At 37.2% G+C, this 20743-nt stretch overlaps 1 protein-coding gene and 1 pseudogene across 11 annotated transcripts in view; one reads left to right on the top strand and one right to left on the bottom strand.

The window, feature by feature from the left end:
- Positions 1-20743, top strand: part of WDR33 (WD repeat domain 33) — a 127867-nt gene that overhangs the window by 26825 nt on the left and 80299 nt on the right. Inside the window, exon 2 of one of the 11 annotated variants that reach the window (XM_074334665.2) lies at positions 2060-2218. The exons of the other annotated variants lie outside the window; for them this stretch is intronic. The gene's annotated coding sequence lies outside the window, so the exon portion shown is untranslated. The remainder of the gene's footprint in view (positions 1-2059; positions 2219-20743) is intronic. 11 annotated transcript variants of the gene reach the window in all.
- Positions 13188-16016, bottom strand: LOC109438228 (cytosolic 5'-nucleotidase 3A pseudogene; annotated as a pseudogene).

Below are 20743 nucleotides of genomic sequence, written 5' to 3'. Positions count from 1 at the left end.
AAAAATTAGGATTTTAAGAGCATTTTTAGATAAAGTAGTATTAATTAGCTGGAACCTGCAGATTAGAAATCTTCATTATCAAAGTATATTTTTAGATGTAAGGTACTTACCAGTTGTTGAAACATTCCAGATTTGTTGTTTAAGATTCCAAATTGTCCTAGTTTTCTCCCAAACAGTATTCCAGGATTTTGTGTTGAAATTTTTCTTTATAAGAGAGGTTAATTGTTCTTTTTTCCCCCAATAGTGAAAAAACTTGCAGTAATGTGTTGTGTGACAAATAAGTTGACCATAGTTTTAATACTTAAAAGTATCTTGTCTTTTGTCTTTGGCAGTGATACAGCTTCAGAACTTTTCTAATTGGACACAGTTTCTTTGCTAACATTTCTCCCTATTGCAAAGAATTCACACTAGTCCCAGACACAGAAGCTTTTAAGTATATTGGAAAATCTTATCCACATTACTCTTCATCCTTTCTGGCCCTTGAACATTTTAGTGTTTTCTGGTAGAGTGACTAACTTCATAACGTTTATACTGTACCTTATAATTTGAGTGCTAATAAATTCCCAGAGCTAGATTGGAAAGGGCATGGGTTTCAGCAGCAGATAGACTGAAGTTTGAATGCCAGACTTACCAATGACTAGCTTTTTTATACTGGGTCAGTTAATTAAACTCTCTGAATTTCAGTTTCCTTATAAATAAAAAATGTTAATTATACTTAAAAGTGAACTGAAGTGTCTCATACATAGTAAGCATTCAGTAAATTTTGACATTTTTCTTTCAGTGACTTGAATTTAATTGGCGAAGTCATTTTCAGTTTTTTTTAAAATTGAGGTATAATTGACATGAAACATGTTTCAGGTGTACAGCATAATTGTATTTGTATATGCTGCAAATTGATCACCACAATAAGCATAGTTAGCATGTCACCATACAATTAGAACATTTTTCTTGTGAACTGAGAACTTTTAAGATCTAGCAACTCTCTTAGCAACTTTCAAATATGCAGCACAGTATTAACTATAGTCACCATACTACGTTACATCCCCATGACTTACTTATTTTATAAGTGGAAGTTTGTATGTTTTGAGCCCTTTCACCCATTTTGTCCACCGTCCATTTTCAGTTTTTAAAGAGTAACTCAAATATCTTTGTTGAAAACTTACAATCTCATTCTTCTGGTAAATTAATTACTCCTTTCTCTGTGCTATTAAAGCATTTAGTGTATATCTCTATTTAATGTATTTTGATTGTATTTTCTCCATTACTTTATCCCCTCTTTGAAGGCAGATGCTACAGAGTTTTATATTTTTGTATTCATAAAACCTACATGTTATAAAAATTGAGGAATGAATGGATATTTTTTACAAAACTTCTCCTCATAGACCTGGTTTATTTCTGCTCCTTCGCCTTTACTCGTGACCTCTGCATGTCTCCTCCTTTCGCACTATTCATATTCTGTTCATTCCTCAAAATCCAGCTAAATCTCATCCCATTAATGAGGTCATCAGTGACTTTTCATTTATTTATAACTGGTCCCTCCGGTTAACCTAGGGTCTGTGTGACTGTCTTCTGTTACTTTGTGTCCCATGGTACCTGTTACTAAGCCTTAAAGTGCATTGAGCAAGTTCTTGGGTGGGATGATAAATGCAAAACTATTCTTTAGGTATCTGCTCTATTTACTGTCTCTTAGTACTGATAACTTTTTTTTTTGATAACTTTTAAGGAGTACTTTTCCTTTTTTTGTACGTGGGATATTCTGGTGTTTTTTATTTGTTTGTTTTTAAAGATTTTATTGGGGAAGGGAACAGGACTTTATTGGGGAACAGTTTGTACTTCCAGGACTTTTTTCCAAGTCAGGTTGGTGTCCTTTCAATCTTAGTTGTGGAGGGCATAGCTCAGCTCTAGGTCCAGTTGCCGTTGTTAGTTGCAGGGGGCTCAACCCACCATCCCTTGTGGGAGTCCCACTGGCAACCTTGTGGTTGAGAGGATGCGCTCCAACCAACTGAGCCATTTGGGAGCTCAGCCGCAGCTCAGCTCAAGGTGCCGTGTTCAATCTTAGTTGCAGGGTGTGGAGCCCACCATCCCTTGCGGGACTCGAGGAATTGAACTTGCAACCTTGTGATTCGAGAGCCCACTGGCCCATGTGGGAATTGAACCGGCAGCCTTCGGAGTTAGGAGCACGGAGCTCCAGCCGCCTGAGCCACCGGGCCGGCCCCTGGTATTTTTTTTTCATCTTTTAATGTTCCGAGAAATTACAAACATCCAGAAAAGTTGAAAGAATTATACAATGAACACCCATTACCTTCCATTTAGATTTATACTGACATTTAACCATTTTACCTTAGCTCTCTCTATACAACAACCAATTGAAGTTAAATTGCAGGTATCATGCTGTTTGTCCCTTGAATACCTCAGAATGTATCTCTTTAAAATGCTATCATTTTCCTACACTTCATAAATTTTTCATTTCAAACTAGGCCCCACCTAAGACCATATAAAAACCCAATACCATTGTTATGCTTAAGGCAGTTAGCATTAAGTCTCTGGCATCGACTTTTTAAAAGACTGCTTCAGGTTTGGAATTTTCTTATCGAATGCTTAAAACATTATTTAACTTGTTTTTTCTATTTCCTACAAATTGGAAGTTAGATCCAGAGAGGTTTGATTAAATTTGGGTCAAATAATTTTGGCAAAAATAGTTAATACGTGTACTTCATAATGCATTTACATTACATTACACTAGGAAGGACAGAATGTCTACTTCCAGTGATGATCCATTTTTTCTGTAATCCAGGATCAGTCTAGAATTGAATATTGTATTTAAGTGTTGTATCTCTAGTCTTTGAATCAGAATCGGTTCGTCGACTTTTTTTTTAATGACTAAAATATTTAAAGAGTATAGGCCACTAGTTTTGTTTTTTCATGTTTTGGAATGTTACTACATACTCAATATGTTAATCGTTTATAGTATATTAGTCAACTATACTCATATTGTTTTTGATGCTTAAGTTGTCCCAAATTTGGCCATTGTGAACCCCTCTTTGAGCTGGTTCATGTCCTTTTTGACTGAGCTCTGATTAATCTTTGGATGTTTTCTTGGTTTTTGACAAAGCAAAACCCGGGTCCTTTTTGTATTTTCTTTTCTAGTTTTTTTATATTTTTCTATTTCTCCAAAGAGCCCTGCTTTCTGTTGATGGAAAATGATATTCATAAATCAAGATTTGGGTGCTTAGAGAACTGTGCTTAAAAGTTACTTAGAATAACACTCTTGTCTATTTTTAATCAATTTGATTAATTTTGTTTACCAAGTTTGATTTTGTGTTCATTTTTTGTGTTTTTTAAATTCTTGATCTAATTTTTTAATGTTAAGTATTTACATTGTTTAAAATTTAATACTATGTCGAAAGAGCACTTAAGTCTTAACTTTGTCTCTAAGCGCTCCGCTCCCATTCTTAATAACCCGGTGTATATATTTTTATTTTCCCTTCTTACAAAAGTGATATACTGTAAAAACTTCTGACCTTTTTTATTGCAGTAAAAAAATTTTACCATCTTAAGCATTTTTAAGAGTACAGTTCAATAGTGTTAAGTATATTCACATTGTTGTGCCACAGATCTGAGAGAACTTTTCTCATCTTGCAATACTGAATCTCTTATACCCATTGAACAACTCCCATTTCTCCCTTCCCCCGGCCCTGGCAATCACCATTCTGTGTTTCTGCGAGTTTGACTGCTTTAGATACCATGTCTGATTCGAATCATGCAGTATTTGTTTTTTTGTGACTGGCTTATATCATGTATAAGCCAGGGTTCATCTGTGTTATAGTATGTGACGGGATTTCCTTCCTTTTTACATTTGAATAATATTTCATTGTATGTATGTACCACATTTTGTTTACCCAGTCATCCATGGATGGATAGCTGCGTTGCTTCTACCTTTTGGCTATTGTAAACAGAGCTGCTATGAACATAGCTGTGCAGATATCTATTTTTGCAACCCTGCTTTTAATTTTTTTGGATGTGTACTCAGAATTGGAATTAATGGATCGTATGGTAATTTTGTTTTTAAGTTTTTGAGAAATCTCCATCCTGTTTTTTATAGTGGTTGCACCATTTTACAATTCTGCTAACAATGCAAAGGGTTCCAATTTCTCCACATCCTTGCCAACACTTGTTATTTTCTGTTTTTTGATAGCTATTGTAATAGGTGTGAGGTGATACCTCACTGTAGCTTCAATTAGCAATTCTGTGATGTTTAAGGATGTTGAGTATCTTTTCATGTGCTTGTTGGCCATTTGTAGGTCTTTGGAGAAATGTCTACTCAAGTTTTTTGCCCAAATTTAGTTGGTTATTTGATTTTGTTGTTGTTGTTGAGTTGTAGGAGTTCTTTATATATTCTGGATATTAACCTCTTACCAGATAAATGATTTGCAAATATTTTGTTCCATTCTATAGGTTGCCTTTTTACTACATTATTTCCTTTTCTGCACAGGTTTTAAGTTTGATGTAGTCCTGTGTGTGTGTGTGTGTGTGTGTGTGTGTGTGTGACCCTTGTTTTTTTCCCACCTAACAGTATATTCAAGAAATCATTTCATCTTAATTTAGAACCTTCCCCCCACCCTGTGATAATGTGGTTTGTAATAAGAAATATGTATTTGGTCTTCGTCCTGTTCCTGGCACAGATTTCCTGAAACCCTTGGCATTTCCTAAGTGATTAGAGTAATAAAGGTATCTTGATAATTCATAATAAACTCCTTGCAACCATCCTTGAGCTTATGTTATGTTTGGAAAGCACCTAAGGATGGGGGCTGGTAGCCAGGGAAACCAGCCCTGTGATTAGGGGGTTGCAATTTTCAGTCCCATCCCCTGGACCTCTGGAGGGGGAGGGAATGGAGGTTGGATCAATTGCCAATGTAATGAAGCCGCCATAAAAACCAAAAAGACAAGGTTCAGAGAGCTTACAGGTTGGTGACTGTCGAGTTTTGGGAGAGTAGTGAGCTCAGAGAATATGGAACCTCTGAGCTCCTTTCCATATACTTTGCCCTATGCATCTCTTCCATCTGGCTGTTCCTGAACTATATCATTTTATAATAAACCGGTAATCTGGTAAGTAAATATTTGGGTTGTTTTCACTTTTTGGTTATTATGAATAATGCTGCTCTCAGCATTTGTGTACAAGTTTTCCTGTGTCCGTAATGTGTTCACTTCTCTTGGGGGGTATACCTAGGAGTGGAATTGCTGGGTATTATGGTAATTCTGTGTTTAGGACTTAAGGAAATTCCACCTCTTTTCCCAAGAGGGTGTACCATTTTATATTCCTACCAGTAGTATTTGAGGGTTCCAGTTTCTCCACATTCTCACCAACACTTATGTTCCTCTTTTTGATTATAGCCACTCTAGTGGATATGAAGTGTGACCTCACTGTGGTTTGATTTGCATTTTTCTAATGACATGGAGCATCTTTTCATGTGCTTAATGGTCATTTGGAAAAATAACTATTCAGATAACTTTGTGCATTTAAAAAATTGGGTTGTGTTTTTATTATTGAGTTGTAAGAGTTCTTTATATATTCTAAGTGCTGCTTATCAGATATAGGATTTGCAGAAAGTTTCTCTCATTCTGTGGGTTGTCTTTTCAATTTTTTGATAGTTATTAAAGCACAAAAGTCTAATTTTGATGATGTCATTTATCTGTGTTTTCCTTTTGTTCATGGTGCTTTTGGTGTCCTATATTAAGAAAGCCATGAATATATAAATACACACACACATATATATGTATTTAATGCAGTTAACAATTGGTTAAGCAATTGATTTTTCCCAACAAAGAATGTGGATTATTGTCTATGGGTATAAATATGAATATGAGTTTGATTTTGTGCTTAGAAATCTATAAGCTCTAGTTTGGGCTCTAATAAAAGCAATTTTACAAAACTGTACTGAAGCTTAATTTTATAAAGGTAAGATTCATGTCAAAAATAATGGAGGACATGTATTTCATTGGTGAAATTTTTAACTTCAATTTTAGATGTTAGGTTAACTTTAACTTTATTGTATCTTTAAAATCCACTGTACAAGTGTGTACCTCGGAGATACTGCAGGTTTGGTTTCCTTTTTGCTGGTAGAGGCTCTTGCCTTCAATTTGTAAAGAACACAACATCTGCAAAGCACAGTAAAGCAAAGTGCAGTAAAACAAGGCATACCTGTACTTTTGAAATCCAGACAGATGTATGTGGAGGGAAATACCAGCCTAAGTAAGTTTCAGAGGGTAGTTAAAGACACCGTAAGTTGCAAATACTGAGGAATGAGTTAGACTTTTAGGCCAATGTGGGTAATAGAATTAGGAGCTGAGAACTACAAAATCAAGAGGGACTGAAAGTCTTAAGTTTGTCATTTTATCTTTCTATCGACAAATTTGAGCTATTTAGGACCATCTCTTTAGGATTATCCGTTTGGGAATGATTGTCTTTATGTATTGTGTTAAATTATTTTACCTTCAGTGTAGTTGTTAAGCCAGGTTTAAAAATGAGCTGAAAGAGGGGCGGCCGGATGGCTCAGTTGGTTAGAGCATGAGCTTTTAACAACAGGGCTGCCGGTTCGATTCCCACATGGGCCAGTGAGCTGTGCCCTCACAACTAGATTGAAGACAATGAGCTGCCAGAGGGGTGGCTGGAAGGCTCGGTTGGTTAGAGCACGAGATCTTAACAACAAGGTTGCCAGTTCAATTCCCCTGTGGGATGGTGGGCTGCGACCCCTGCAGCTAAGATTGAAAACGGCAACTGGGCTTGGAGCTGAGCTGTGCCCTCCACAACTAGATTGAAGGACAATGACTTGGAGCTAATGGGCCCTGGAAAAAAACACTGCTCACCAATATTCCCCAATTTAAAAAAATGAGCTGAAAGAAACTGGAAAATTCTTACCTGCCCCCTGTGGAATCTTGAAATTATGGAATTATTTCACTTCTAGAGATCATCAAATCTAGACTTTTTAACTTGAAGATAAGGAAACAGTATTAAGGAGATTAAATTTGTTCATAGTCACACAGTAGCAGAATCCAGGTCACCTGAATACCAGTTTAGTGTTCTTTTCTCCATCTTTACAAAACAAAACAAAAGACAAAATCCAGAACATTTCATAGTATAACTTGGGAGGGATTTTTGGTTCATTCATTGTCTTTGGGCGAAAGACAAAATTATAATAGTTACATAGCTAGAAAAGTCTACGTTAGTAAAGTTTTCTATCAGGAATTAAGTGATCACATTATGTTGTGGGCCTGAAGTTGTCATATCTAGATTTGTTCAAAATTAATACCTACTAGGACTTCCATGTATTTTTATTTCAGTAATCTAATGATTTTCAGCCTTTAAATCTGTCTTTGAATCAGAAGTTTGGCAGAATATTTCTTGGTAGATTTTACACGTACCCACACCCAGACCCCCACATACCCAGTGCCTCCCTCATGTTTCAGGTATTCAAATTGTAATGCTCTTATTAGGGACGTTTTTCCCCAACCACGTTTTTTTTTACCCACAATGTTCATTTCCAACTATGCTTTTTTACATCAATTTTGGGCCTAGACTAGACATTTCCAGTTCTGTATCTGACCGTGTCCGTAACACTATAGTTAGTAGTATTACTTTTATAAGTTACTTTTATGCATTCCTTCACTCATTCATAGATGTGTAAAAAAGGGAGAAAGCACAAGATGATATATGGTGATCTATCTCCTTCCTGCGGCTATCCTCCAATCCCCTTTTATCCATTGTCATAAGTTTTTCGTGAATTATTCCAGATATATTTTGGGCTATATATAGCTGTGTACGAGGTCTGACAATTAAGTTTGCGAACTCATCCTAGAAAAAGTGCTACATACCTCATTGCTGAATATCAGTACGGTCACCTTTGAAGTACTCCCCTTGGGAAGCTATGCACCAACATCAGCACCTAGTCCACCTTTCAAAGCAATTTTGGAACTCTTTTTCTGGAATGGCCATCAGAGCTGTTGTCATATTACTCTTCATGTCCTGAATGTCATCAGCATGTCTTCCTTTTAATATTTCCTTTACCTTCGGGTAAAGAAAGAAGTCATTGGGCGCCAGATCAGGTGAGCAGGGAGGGTGTTCCAATACAGTTATTTGTTTACTGGCTAAAAACTCCCTCACGGACAGTGCTGTGTGAGTTGATGCATAGTCTTGATGCACGAGCCATGAATTGTTGGCGAAAAGTTCAGGTTGTTTTCGTCTAACTTTTTCACACAACCTTTTCAGCACTTCCAAATAGTAAACTTGGTTAACTGTCCAATTGATACAAATTCATAATGAATAATACCTCTAATATCAAAAAAGGTTAGATGGGGCCAGCCCGGTGGCTCAGGTGGTTGAAGCCCCTGTGCTCCTAATGCCAAGGTCGCCGGTTCCATTCCCACATGGGCCAGTGAGCGGCGCCCTCTACAGCTAAGATTGTGAACAATGGCTCTCCCTGGAGCTGGGCTGCCGTGAGCAGTCGGAGGTTGGCGTGAGCTGCTGTGGGCTACTGTGTATTGCCATGAGCGGCTGGTGGCCACAGCGAGAGCTGCTGTGAGCTGCTATGAGCGGCCGACCAACGACTGGTGACTGACAGCCTCAGCCGGGGGGAGCGCAAGGCTCATAATACCAGCATGGGCCAGGGAGCTGTGTCCTGCAGAACGAGACTGAGAGACAGTGGCTTGAACTGGAGTTGGGGGGGGTGGCAGGGGTGGCGGAAGAAAAGGGGAAAAGAGAAAAAAAAAGGTTAGCAATATTGTTCTGACTCTTGATTTGGACTGACAGAACGTTTTTGGTCATGGAGAATTGGCTGATTTCCATTGTGCACTTTGACGCTCTGTTTCAGGGTCTTATTGGTACACCTATGTTTCATTAGCAGTGATAACACAGCCCAAAATACCGTCTTGCCTCTCCAGAAGGTCTTGGCAAACTTTAACTCTCCTTTGCTTTTGTTCATCAGTGAGCTCCTTTGGGACCATTTTTGCACACACCTTTCTCATGGCAAGCTTTTCAGTTAAGATGTTCCTAACTGTTTCTCCATCGATGTCTACTTGGTCTGCTATGCTTCTCACAGTTAGCCGACGATTTTGACGCACGATTCGCCGAATTTTTTCAATGTTTTCATCAGTTCTGATCAATACCGGCCACCCTGACCTCTCTTCATCAGTGACGAGTTCCCTCCCCTCAGAAAAATGTTTAATCCATTTGTATACTACCATTTTCTTCATGGCATTATTTCCATAAACTTGGACTAACATGTCCCTGATTTCACTTCCATCCTCGTCAAGTTTAACAAGAAATTTAGTATTTGTTTGTTGCTCTAATTCAAGCTCACACATTCTCATGACAGCACACAAAAACACAAAACAACAATAATGAACACCACTCATCAAGAGACTGCCACACAGTTGACACAAACACAGCTGCGAGACACTGATACACCAAGGTTGTGAAATCTTACTGAGCTGTTTGTACAGTGCTGCTAATGCAAGCACACGGTGGCAAGTTTGCAAACTTAATTGTCACATTACAGGTCTGTATATGTCCCTTCTGATTGCATTTCACATATACATGTACAGCTTTTTATTTTGCCTTTTTCCGCTTAACAGTATATCTTAGTTACTAAATAGAACTACCTCCTTCATAATATCTGCATGATGTATGTTGTGTCTCATGATTTACTTTAGTCCTCTATTTAATAGACATAGGTGGTTTTCAGTCTTGTTACTACAAATAGTGCTCCATTGAATAATCTTGCAAAAATGTGTTTATGAACATATGTGCGCATGTATGTAGGGGTAAATTCATGGAAAGTGGAATTGCTTGGTCAAAGTATATGCACCATCAATGTATGGATGTGGTGGGTTTCTTTTCACATTAAGCCAACACTTGTATTATAGTTTTTGCTTTTTTGAGTGATTTTGCTTTTTGATGATGAGTCATTTCTTCAGTATAACAAAGAGAATTTAAAATCACCAATTTGTCCCTTTTTGGTGATTTTCATACATTATGTAAGGTAGATCCTGAAAGGCAGTCCGTTAGACTCCTGCTTGGTATAGGTATACCTATAGAAAATTTTCAGATTTTAGTAAATTTATAAAGATTGTAAAAAAATTAACGAAAAATTGCATGGATTATTATAGTTGACCAAATTGTCTTTTTTGTCTCTAATCTCTCCTATAATTTCTTAAAATTCAAATTTTATAATCTACATTCCTGGGATATTCATCATTGCCTACAGTAGTGGTTTTTATACTTTTTGGACCCCATGGGAATCTGGCGAAAGTTTGTGTCCCTGCTTTCTTCCCAGAAAAAACTGTAAATGTCCATATTAGAATTCTACATACAGCTGTGAGGTGGGAGATGTCATTGAATTCCTTTTGCCCATTTATGTATCCATAGACCCCAGTTTAGGCTTCCTGCTTTACCGGTAGATTTAAACTCTTCAGCATGTCTAGGTTGGCATAATAGGCATTTCAGAGTCTAGCTGCAATGTGTGAACTTAGGTTTCCAGTTTCTTCCTCTGCTGTTTCCTCTTTCCCCTGCCCTATTCATAACCCACTTTTAAAAACTCAAATACTCCTGAAACGAATACAATGTTGTATGTCAATTATACCTCAACTAAAATAAAAAAAAAAGCTCAGTATTTCTCTTTTACTCCTCCTCCTTGCTGTTTCCTTTGCCTGGAATTGCCCTCTTCCCTTTCTCCACTTGATGTGCCCCTTCTTTCATCACTACATAAGTTAGTTCATCTGGAGCTTTCCTCTTGCTCCTCCACCCGTTATTTTCCTGTTTTCCCCCTCCCCCCCATAGCATTCCCTCTCAGCATTTAAAAAATAATCCTTCAGTATGCATTTATTAAGGCCACTCATTCAATCACATACTTATTCATACTTACTGAGTACCCGCTACATGTCATGGATTTTTTTTTTTTAAGTTGTGGTAAAATATGCTTAACATAAAATTTATCATTTTAACTATTTTAAGTATACGCTCTGTGACATTATGTATATTCACACTGTTATGTAACCATCACCAATATCCATCTTCAGAATCTTTTCAATTTCCCCAACTGAAACTCTATACTTATTATACACTAACTGCCCATTCTTCCCTTCCCCAGGCCATGACAACCACCATTCTATTTTCTGTGTCTGTGAACTTGATTACCCTGGAAACCCCATATAAGAGTAACCATGCTGTATTTATTTTTTTGTGGCTGGCTTATTTCACTTAACATAATGTCCTCAAGTTTCATCTGTGTAGCATGTGTTAAAATTTCCTTCCTTTTTAAGGCTGAGTAATACTTCATTGACTATACCTCATTTTCTTTATCCATTGTTCCACTGATGGACATTTGGGTTGTTTTCACCTTTTTACTATTGTGAATAATGTTATGAGCATGGCTGTGGAGGTATTTGTTCTTGTTCCTGTTTTTAATTCTTTGGATATATGTCCAGAATCCCATAGCATTTTGTACATACTTTTGTAGCCCTTTGCCTTGTTGTGTTATAAATACAGATAACCCCCATATAACGCGGTTGTTAGGTTCCTAAAAAATGCTGTGTTATGCGAATCCATGTCATATGAAACAAAGAACTAGTATAAAAAAGGGGGTTAGGTTCCAAAAATGAAAAACACATGCTATTATATTTTTATAATTAAGAGAAATATCTTTATTAAAGCAATTTTCACCAGAAGTATAATATACTAATATGTATTAAACAATGTTTTCTTCATCATCACTGCTAAGCACCATTAACCAAGGGTGTTTTCTTTTGGACAAGATATATCTTCATCCTCTGAACTTTCTTCAGTATTATCTTGACTTCTGTGCTTTTTGCAAAAAATCTGTTATTTTGTATTGCTTTTAGCTGAGAGATCTTTATAAATTTCGTTATGTGGTGCTAAGCACTTGTGAAGTTCTCCCTTAAACTTTGTGCTTCTTTCAGTGGAAGGATCTTCATTTAGGAAATACAGCTCCAACTGTTCTGCTAAGTCTAGGCCTTTCTTTATGCTTTTTAGAGTAAAGTGTTTAACTTCTTGGTTTTCACCTGTGCTGTCATCCCCTGAATTATCTAGGCATATTGCACATGTCATTTCCACCAAATTTGCTTCATCAGTTTCTTCTTCCACCAGTAATTTTTCAACAGTCATATCGTCAAAACCTTTCCCTCCTAGAGACTTAGCAAGTTCTGCTATTGCATCCATTATGTTTTCTGCTGGCTCGATTAGATTTTCACTTTGAATTGACTCTGGCCATATATTTTCCCAACAAGCACGTAATGTCATTGCTTTTATTTCTTTGATGGATAAATTTATGAGGTTAATACTGTCCAAAATTGTAAAACGTTTCCATGCCTCCATGACTTCTATAGATTCGAGATAGAATAACCAGCAGCAGTGGAAGCTCTAATTTTATGTTCATTTTTCTGTATAGTCCGGATTGTTGCTTCATTTAAATCCAAGGTTTTTGCGACATATGATACTTTCCCCCCCCTTTTGAACTGATCCAAAATCTGTAATTTTTGTTCCAGTGGGATGAAATGTCTTTTAAGAGGAATTTTTTTATTTCCACCAGACATAGTTCAGGGCTACACATTAATTCACAAAAATGAAAAGCGTAATTACCATTTCTTTAAAAAAGGTTGAATAATACCCCCAAAATTTTAATCTACGTATAATGTAGTAAAAAGAAAAACACAGAGTTTTAAAATGCATATACTTAATACTACATGAACAAAATGGATTTAAAATTCTAATAAATTTTAAAATTCTGCAGTCATATCTGATATGACATCCACGTTTGAATGAGAATTTTCAAATGAGATATCTTTTGATCTTAAAAATTTTTATTACGTTTCGTGTTTGTCATGTCCAGCACAACATGGGCAGTGAGGGTACGAGAAGGGGCGGCTTTGGGTTAAGTTTTAAGAAAGAAACATACGGAGACTTAATGCAGTTAAATCTCAGAAGACCAGGGCTCTCACAGTCATGAAAGACTGGAGCCCAGAATAGAGCCGACTGGAGGTTTTTATTGATAAGTGTACAAGGGAGTAGCAGTGTTTTGGGCACGGTCTGCGAGACTCACTTACCACGTTATAGAAACAACCCAAACCAGTTATGTTGATCTTTAAACAGCTGAAGCAGAAAGTCCTTGAGGTGAGGTATACAACTCTTTTAAGGGATATATGTCACATGTTGAAATTATTTCACAGAGCCGAGCAGAGAGAGCTTAATCTTATCACTCTCAAGACTTTTCTCCAAATTAGGTGAGAGGGAAAAGTCAGAGCCAGCAGCCACTTTAACTGGGCAGGGGGCAGGGGAGACAAGGCCCCTTCCCAAATCCTTCTAAGGCAGCTCATCGGGGGGTCTCCATGGGGTTCCGCCTGGCTTGAGTTGTCCATCCCGTCCCCCCCACCCCCCCACCCCCGTGGGGAATCTTACTCGTCATTGGCTGCAAACCCTCTTTTGGAGACTAACTAGAGAGAAATATACAGTTCCAGAGATGCACAGTCTCACAGACTCTTCTTTCCTTAAGGAAAGACATGGGGGGGGGGGGCGACAATCGGCTAGGCTGTTGTGTGACAACACGTGTTGTTCGGGGATTTCCCTAATTTCGAATGAGATATCTTTTGCTCTTAAAAGCTCTTATTATGCTCCGTGTTGTTCTGGGATTTCTCTAATTCTCAAACCGTGTTAGAGTGAAACCGTGTTCTAGGATGCTGTGTTGTACGGGGTTTACCCCAATTCTCGAACCGTGTTAGAGCTAAACCGTGTTATAGAGGTGCCATGTTATATGAGGGTTGCCTGTTTTTGTATGTCTGAAGATTTTAAGCAAAGGCATATGGTAGAGAAGATTGAGAGATAATCAAATTGAATCAATGATTAATAACCTTCCAACACAGAAAACACCAGACCCAGATGGTTCATTGGTGAATTCTACCAAACATTTCAGAAAGAAATTATACCAATTCTCTACAGTCTCTTCCAGAAAATAGTAGAGGGAATGCTTTTTTCCTCCTTTCGCCCCCCTCCCACCCCCTTAACTCCGAGTTAAGCCATAGTTCTCCAGTCTAGTTATGGAGGACACAACTCACTGGCCCTTTGTGGTATTATGAGCATTGTGCTCTGCCCAGCTGAGCCCATTGGTCACTGCTGCTCACGGCAGCTCATGGCATCTCTTGTCATCTGCCGGCCGCTCAACGCTGGCCACTGGCCGCTCACAGCAGCACACGGCATCGTAGCTCCAGGTCCAGCCGTTGTTCTCAGTCTAGCTGCAGAGGGTGCAGCTCACCGGCCCATGTGGAAATCGAATCAGTGACCTCGGTGTTAGGAGCACAGCACTCCAACTACCTGAGCCACCTGGCCGCCCCCGAGAGAATACTTCTTCATTCATTCTTTTTTTTTCAGGGGAGGTATTGAAAGGCTTTTCATTTCGTGTTTATTTTCAGTGCACCAGTATAGAACACTTTATAATGATTAGTGACAAGTGGATGCCAGATTTTTTCAAACACCCACTATCAGTATTTTCTGGTAAATAACAATTTTCCCAAAAGCAAAAGAACCAACATAACACAATTTCAGGAGATCGTGATACCACCAGCATAATTCACCCAAATTATAAAAATGGCAATACTTACAATCATGTACATCAAACTTTCCCAGTGTAAACAGATGTCTCAAAAACTTCATGAGACATTAAACTGCAAAATTTACTCTGAAAGTAGTAGGGAGTTATTTTTCAAATTTTGACTGAGATTTTTGTTTTTTAAGGAGGGCGCAGTTCACAGTGGCCTATGCGGGGATCAAATCGGCAACCTTGGTGTTGTTAGCACCATGATCTAATCAACTGAGCTAACCAGCCACCTTCACCCCTCCCACACACACTTTTTTTTTTTTTAATGTTGAAAAGTATCCGTGTGTTGAGGGAGGTGGAGAAAAAGGAACTTCCAGTTGATTGATTCGGCATGCCTGAAAATACTTCTGTAATATAGAGGAAAAACTTCAAGAGTAAGAATATATTATAAATGAAAGTCAGCAAGATGAACACACAAGCAGTTCTTAAATCAGTTGCATCCATAGATGTCTTCTTGTATACTGCTTGTTTACAGAACCTTCTGTAAGATAGAATTGTCCACTTCCAATGATTCATCTTTTACTAGAACTATATCATAAGAGTCCATATACTTTTCCAGAAGCTCCTTCATTCTATCATTTAGATACCCAGTTTTCAGAGTATGTTTTACTTTAGCTATTCCATCTGCCATTCTTAAGTCTCCTTAGGAGTCTCCCAGCAGAATTGTGTTGCTATTATCTTTTAGTTCACTGAAATACTGTGTTCTTCAAGGCACCATTGTGTTTGTTAAATGCATGAATTAATTCTCCTTTAAGTCCTTTGAGCACCCCATTGTCATCAAAATCCATGAAATTGGACACTACTTGACATTTGGATAATAAACAACAGCTTGACAGATAATCTCCTCTAGTACATCACTGATGCCAGCTGAAAATATGGACATAGGGATACTGTGTTGTTGGAGCTTACCAAAGAAATTGTGATATCCTTCCTTGAGCACAATGTTAGATTCTGCCACAATTTCTTAAACTTTAGCTTTCAGTAAAGCCTGTTCAACAAGCATACCATGCAATTTAGTGTACCAGTCTTCCATATAGAGGTACTTCTCTTCCACGGTAAGAACACGTTCAATTTCAGTAGCATAACATTTTTCCTTTAGTTGCAGTAATATTTTTTGACATTCATCTGAAACCAGCTTACAGTTGTCAAAGACATTGTGTCAGGTTGGGTATCTTTTCCTTTGGTAGGAAAATTACTCGGTGTCTTATCAAAGTCTCTTACTATCTGAAGTTTGACAGCTCCTCTTTTGATAACACCAGAGATACTTTCTTCTACTCTTGTAGGGTACTTGATGCAAACTGAACTTCTCTGGAATTCTGGCATCATTTTCACATGTACAACAGAATCTTGATTAGTCATTTCTTCGTTATCCAGTTTTCCTTAAGGTACCCTGAGTTTTTCTGTACTTGAATTTGTCCTAAAACAATAGCATAGATGGTAAGCAGTATCCAGATGCAGGACTTGGATGTAGGCATCTTGAGGATCTTGTTCCCCCCGACCCCCATCTTCCTCTTCAAGGTGAATATGTGCTGGGTCAGCACCACCGCCGCCACTATGGTGCACATGCTACCACACTCACCTGAGCCTAGGCCACCGGGTCCATGGACAGAGCCTTATGTGCCTCCTAGGCCGAAAAGAACAGCATAATTCATTCTTGAGGCCAGCATTACCCTGATAACCAAAACCAGACAAAGACAACAGGAGGAACATTATGGATCAATATCTCTAAGACCATAAACGCAGAAATCCTCAACAAAATTTAGCAAATTTAATCCAACAATGAATAAAAAGAATTATACACATCATGACCAAGTGGGACTTATTCCAGCAATGCAAGTCTGGTGCAACATTCAATAATGAATTGATGTAATCTATCACATCAACAGGCTAAAGAAGAAAAATGTATGATTATGTGAATAAATACAAAAAGCACTTGACAATTCAATACCCATTCAGGATGAAAATGCTCAGCAGACTAGACGTAGAAGGGAACTTTTCCAAGCTGGTACAGAACATCTACAAAACCCCCATAGCTAATATCATACTTAATAGTGAGAAAGTAGATGCTGAGATCAGGAACAAGGCAGGGATGTCCACGCTCACCACTCCTTTTCAGCATTGCCCTGGAAATCTTAGCTAATGCAATAAGTCAAGAAAAGGAAATAAAAGGTATACAGATTGGGAAGGAAGAACTAAAATTGTCTTAGATTTTCACAGATGATGTGATTGTCTATGAAGAAAATCAAAGGATCAAAAAAACTCTTAAGTGATTATAGCAAGATTTCAGGAAACAAGGTAAATATACAAAAGTCAATTGCTTTCTTACATAGCAGCAATAAACAGTTGGAATTTGTAATTAAAAACTGCCATCTACATTTGCATCAAAAAAATGTAATTAGGTATAAATGAAAAAAAAATATGTACAAGATCTACATGAAGAAAGCTACAAAACTCATGAAAGGAAACAAAGAAGATCTAAATAAATGGGAAAATATTTTATATACATGGATAGGAAGATTAAATATTGTCAAGATGTGAATTCTTCCCAATTTGATCTGTAGGTTCAGTGTGATCCCAGTGAAAATCCCAGCGAATTATTTTGTGGATGTTGATAAACAAAATTCCTCTTATTTAGATGAGTGTTATTATCAATGTCTACTAAATGAATGGTTACTGGAGAACAGAACTGTTTATGCAATTCTTAGATATTATTCTAAAGTAGTAAACATTTTAGATATCTGGAAAAGTTGAAAGAAGTTAATACCATATATTTGCCTCCTAGACTCAACATTTGTTCTAATTTTGCTGTATTTTCTTTCTCAATTAGTTTGCTAGGGCGGCCATAACAAAATACCACACATTGAGTGTCTTAAACAATATTACGTCTTACAATTCTAGAGGTTAGGTGTCTGAGATCAAGGTGTCAGGAGGGCTATGTTCCTTCTAAAGGCTCTAGGGAAAGATCTGTCCTGGGCCTCCCTTCTAGTTTCTGGTAGTTTCTTGGCTTGTACCAGCATAACCCCAATTTTTACATGTGTCCAAATTTGCCCTTTTTATAAGCACACCAGTCATACTGCATTAGGGGCCTACCCTACTTCCGTATGACTTCATCTTAACTAACGACATGTGCAATGATCTTATTTCCCAGTAAGATACTGGGGGTTAGGACTTAAACACATGAATTTTGGTGGGATGTAGTCATCCCAGTACATTCTGTCTGTAAATTCATGTACATACATACATACATACATACATACATACGTACATACGTACATTTTAGCCATTTGAGAGTAATTGCATACATTATGACACAGTGCTTTAGCATGTGATATTAGCATGCAGTAATATCACATCTAAGAAAATTAGCCATAGTTCCCTAATATTATGTAATATCTGATCCATATGCAAACGTCTTTTATAGCTTATTTTTTCAAACCAGGACCTAAACAAGGTTCATATGTTCCATCCGGTTGTCTCCTTGGTTTTGTTTAAGTGGAACAGTCTTTCTGACTTTTTTTTCCATACACATTTTTTTTTTTTTTAAGACTTTCTCACAAAAGTATCTCAATTGCAAATCAAACCTCTACACTCTGCCAAACTGATTTAGGGCTAGTTGAAACCGCCATTTGCTTTCTCTGTCCAAGAGTCATAATGCAGAAGGCATGTCTCTTGATGGACATTTATGAGGGTTGTTACATTGTCTCTGTTATAGTTCTCCAGAATGGGCTGCATCTCTTTATGTGTCTCATGGATTGTCTTCCCACCTCAAAATGTTTTTTTTTGTATATATGACACATATTCTGTATTTTGTTAGATTATCCTGAATATAACCTTTCAATTTGGTAAAAATTCTCTTAGCTCATTTCCTGTGATACAGAAACAAAAATTGTTGTTGTTCTGTTGGCAGATACTGTATTTGTTTGACCTTTCCACTGTATAGTTATTACGTTTTCCTTTGTAATTAATGAGTATATTGGAGGAGATGCTTTGAAACTATGTAAATATACTGTTTCTTCTCAAACTTTTGCCCACTAATTTTAGCATCTATTGATGGAGCCTTTCTGCAGCAACTACTACACTGTGTTCCAATGGTGATTTTTCTTTTAGCATATATTTTAACATATCTATTACAATTTTCATATGTGCCAGGCAGTATGCAAGTCATTGGGAATATAGAGATTAAAGAAGTCCTTGCTTGCAAGGAATTTATAGTTTAGACAGAAAGACATCTACTTTTTACCATTGTGATACATGCTTTTCTAGAATTATACATAGTATACTTTGGGAGTGCAAAGACTGCTGAATGAATTGAGCATTATAAATAAGCATAAATGTGCAAAAATAATTGAGAACATTGGTATAGGACTATACCAACAAAGGTTATGAAAGGGCAGTCACGTGCCACTTAATGACAGGTGTACATCCTGAGATATGTATTGTTAGACCATTTCACCATTGTGTGAAATTATAGAGTGCACTTACACAAACCTAGGTAGTGTAACCTACTACCCACCTAGGTTATATACAGTCTATTGCTTCTGGGCTACAAGCCTGTACAGCATGTTACTGCACAAAACAACCTGAGATGAAATCAAGCACAAGAGCACATGATGCAATCAAGAGACCCAGTAAACACAATATGTATGAGGCTGCTGCTGATGTAGCACAACATCCTGTTTTACAGCAAACTTGTTTAATAAGTAGAAAGAGTACACTCTAAAATGATGATGAAAAGTATAGTAAACACAGAAACCAGTAGCAGCGTTTATTATTATTATCAAGTATTATGTACTGTACGTAATTGTACGTGCTTTACTTTTATATGACTGGCGGTGCAGTAGGTTTGTTTACACAGCATCACCACAAACATCTGAATAATGCATTGTACTACAATGTTAGGACGGCTATGGTGTCACTAGGTTACAGGAATTTTTAGCTCCTTTATAATCTTTCAGGATCACCATTTTTATGTGGCTCATCGTTGACGGAAACATCATGCGGAACATGACTGTATTTGGCAAAGCTAGAGATTTTAGAAGAACATTTTTAAAAAAGAAAAACACTACTCCTACCTCCTTATAAAAGGAAATCATATCTTTGTGAGTAACTTGGAAAAACCCAAGATAGAAAGAAAGCAGCAAGATTTTACCCTCAGTTCCATTTTCTGTTATGTGTTCCTTCCCATTTTTTTGGCCTTCGCTTGAAAGTATACAGTTCTTTTAAAATAATTGTAATCTTTATTTTACAGTCTGATTTTTCTGCTGTAGATCATGTGCAATTTCTGTTTAAAATATTTCAAACATTTGAATGATTATATAAGAGTTCATGATTTAGATATGCAAAATTTATTTAGTCATTCTTCTCTGATGGCCTATACCTTTAAACTAAACTGAAATATTTTTTTGCAAGACAATTTTTTTAGTTGCGTATATGGATCTCTAGTAAATCAGCATGCTTTTCTGAAATTTATAAATATATACAGGTACTTCTGGAAATCACAGCCAATTGTAACATGATTTAAAAATGGTAAAAGTTTTCTTGAATGTCAAATACAGGAGTTTAAGTCATAATCATTCTGTGCTTTATAATTTTTAAGTACTGAATAATATTAACGGTCTTTAATCCTGTTCCTTCATTTTAGAGATCAAGCAAAGACCCAGAGGTGTCAAAAATTTCTCCAAGGTAGAGAAGGAAGTCACTAGAATCTTACACAGAGTCCTAGCTTCCCTAGTTTGTTGTTCTTTGCACTCCAATAATACTGTACTCCATTCCTCCAAGGCTCAGGGATTCTGGAGGAGTTATGAATTGTATTAGAGTGGCACAACCTGGCCATCTATCTTGAATTTGCTTTTAAAGTTGCTGCAAACTACAAACTGGCAAATACTGAAGTGTTGCTCTAGGGGAAATACAGGGTTAGGTTCTTGCAAGCCTCTGGTAACATTTGCATCAGCCAGTCAAAACATAACCTTGTTTTATGTGTGTTTCTGTTTAAAGATACTTTATTTAATGTATGTTATTGGCTCATTAACATTGAACTCATGGCGCTAGTTACAGCTGATGCCTGAAACGAGCCTGTTTCCTGAGTA

The sequence above is a fragment of the Rhinolophus sinicus genome, chromosome 17 (assembly GCF_057876585.1).
Source record: "Rhinolophus sinicus isolate RSI-liver-muscle chromosome 17, RSI-T2T, whole genome shotgun sequence".
In the NCBI taxonomy this organism is placed as follows: Eukaryota; Metazoa; Chordata; class Mammalia; order Chiroptera; family Rhinolophidae; genus Rhinolophus; species Rhinolophus sinicus.
This window is presented reverse-complemented; position numbering and strand designations above follow the sequence as displayed.